The sequence below is a fragment of the Corvus kubaryi genome, unplaced genomic scaffold (assembly GCF_017639235.1).
Source record: "Corvus kubaryi isolate FWS band 111438036 unplaced genomic scaffold, C.kubaryi_AGA036_p1.0 37060, whole genome shotgun sequence".
Taxonomy (NCBI): domain Eukaryota; kingdom Metazoa; phylum Chordata; class Aves; order Passeriformes; family Corvidae; genus Corvus; species Corvus kubaryi.
Genome location: NW_024581022.1, coordinates 114,846 through 117,448, shown reverse-complemented (window position 1 = coordinate 117,448; position 2,603 = coordinate 114,846). Strand labels below are relative to the sequence as shown.

Below are 2,603 nucleotides of genomic sequence, written 5' to 3'. Positions count from 1 at the left end.
GGGTCCTCCAGGGACACCCAGAGTCCCTATAGACACCCCTGGGACACTGTTGGGGTCCTCTAGGGACACCCAGAGCCCCTATAGAGACCCCCCCCATAAACCCCGCTGTAGAGCCTGGGGGGGGTGTCTCTATAACCCCTGGATTTTGGGGGGACCCCCATATTCCTCCCAGCCCCATATCCCAAATTCCCGGCTCCCATCCCAAATTCCCGGCTCCCATCCCAAATTCCCGGCCCTTTTCCCGCTCCAAAGGGACCAGGACCGAGCAGCACTTTCCATACGGAGCTTTATTCACACGCGGGGGGGGGGGGGGGGCGCAACCCCCCCCCCCCACCCCCCCCAAATACAGAGTTCGGCGGCCCCTCGGGAGACCCCAAAATCCAACCCCCCGCTCGTAGCGGGGGTGGGGGAGGAGAAAGGAGAATTCCCGAGGGAATTCCCGGGGTGGGGGGTGGGGGGGAGGGAATCCTGGAAAAATCCCGGGGAGGGGGGGGCGGGTCCGTCCCTTGAATTCGGATTTTTTCCCGTCGTATTTTTTTGATTTTTTTTTTGGTTTTTTTTTTTAATAATAATAAATAAAAACCTCGAGGCTTTAAACAAAAAAAAACCAAACCCCAAAAACCGCCGGGAAAAAAAAAAAAAAAGGGGGGGGGGGGGGAGAATGTCGTAAAAACCAATTAAAAAAGAATGAGGTTAACCCCACAAATAAATGAACGAATGAACGAAATATTAATTAAGTGGATGGGGGGGAAAAGGGGGGGTCCCTCCCCCCCACCTACCCCTGGCAGTGAGCAGCGCTGGGAGGTAGCGCTGGGTCGGCCCCCCCCCAGTCCCAGTTTGGGGACCCCCCCACCAGTTTGGGGACCCTCCCATGATTTTGGGGACCCTCCCCGGCGTTGGGGGCTCCCTCTCCGTGGGACCCCCCCTCATTTTGGGGATCCCCTCCATAGGACACCCCTCCCATTTTGGGGATCTCCCCACTTTGGGGACCCCCCCATAGGACCCCACCATTATGGGGACCATACTCCACCTTGGGAACCCCACCCATGGGACCCCCCCATTTTGGGGACCCTCCCTACTTTGGGACCTCCCCAATTTGGGGACCCCCTCCATTGTGGGGACCATCCCCATTTTGGGGACCCCTCCACTTTGGGGACCCCCCGCCCCCCACCCATGGGACCTCCACCCAAAATTAGGGGCCGTTAATTAAATTTGGGGGGGGTCCTCCTAATTAGTAATTGTCTTTATAGGTCCCTATAAACTCTTATGGGTGTCCCCACCCCCAAACCAGTGGGTGCCCCCCAAACCAGTGGGTGCCCCCCTGGGTGGAGCCAAAGGCGCTTGGGGGGGCCCTGGGGGGACCCTTTGTGTCTGGGGTGGGGTGGGGGCACCACAGAAGGACCTGGAGGAGATTTGGGGGCACCAAGCTGGGACCTGGAGCAGATGATGGTGCCCAGGTGGGTCCTGAAGGATCTGGAGGAGGTTGGGGGGCACCAAGGTTGGTCCTGAAGAAGATTGAGGGGCACCAAGGTGGGGCCTGGAGGACCTGGAGGAGATGGGGGTGGCACCAAGATGGGTCCTGGATGAGGTGGGGGCACCAAGGTGGGACCTGGAGGAGACCTGGGGGCACCAAGGTGGGACCTGGAGGACCTGGAAGAAGTTGGGGGGTGCTCAGGTGGGACCTGGAGCAGATGATGGTGCCCAGGTGGGTCCTGGAGAAAATTGAGGGGCCACCAAGGTAGAACCTGGAGGACCTGGAGGAGATGGGGGGCACCAAGATGGGTCCTGGATGAGGTGGGGTCACCAAGGTGGGTCCTGCTGGAGACTGGGGGCACCAGGGTGGGACCTGGTGGAGATCTGGGTCACCAAGGTTGGACCTGGAGGAGATTGAGGGGCACCAAGGTGGGACCTGATGGAGACTTGGGGGCACCTAGGTGGCTCTTGGTGGACCTGGAGGAAACTGAGGGCACCAAGGTAGGTCCTGGAGGACCTGGTGGAGGTGGGGGTGCACCAGGGTGAGACCTGCTGGAAATCTGGGGCACCAAGGTGGGACCTGGAGGAGACTGGAAACACCAAGGTGGGACCTGGAGGACCTGGAGGAACTGGGGGGTGCTCAAGTGGGACCTGGAGCAGATGATGGTGCCCAGGTGGGTCCTGGAGGATCTGGAGGAGGTTGGAGGCCACCAAGGTGGGTCCAGGTAGAGACTGAGGGGCACCAAGGTGGGACCAGAAGGAGATTGGGAGCATCAAGGTGGGACCTGGTGGAGATGATGGTACCTAGGTGGGTTGGGCAGGACCAGATGGAGATTGGGGACCTCAAGATGGGTCCAGGAGGAAACTGGGGGACACCGAGGTGGGTCCTGAAGAACACTGGGGGGCACCAAGATGGATCTGGGAGGACCAGGAGGAGATGATGGATCCTGAGGTGGGTTCAGGAGGTGATAATGGACCCCAAGATGGGTTCAGGAGGACCAGGAGGAGATAGTGGACACCCAGATGGGTTCAGGAGGAGATGCTGGAATCCAAGATGGGTCCTGTGGGATGAGGAGGAGATGCTGGACCTCAAGACAGGTCCAGGAGTTGATGGTGGGTTCCAAGATGGG

At 59.7% G+C, this 2,603-nt stretch overlaps 1 protein-coding gene across 6 annotated transcripts in view; it reads right to left on the bottom strand.

Moving 5' to 3' along the window:
- Positions 1 to 2,603, bottom strand: part of ARHGAP39 (Rho GTPase activating protein 39) — a 117,091-nt gene that overhangs the window by 8,901 nt on the left and 105,587 nt on the right. For 5 of the 6 annotated variants that reach the window (XM_042020857.1, XM_042020855.1, XM_042020856.1 and 2 more), the window contains one exon: positions 2,379 to 2,603. This exon is cut by the window's right edge and continues 940 nt beyond it. The gene's annotated coding sequence lies outside the window, so the exon portion shown is untranslated. Of the gene's footprint in view, positions 1 to 2,378 lie in introns of those variants that run through there. The other variant, XR_006014840.1, reaches the window with a different exon arrangement.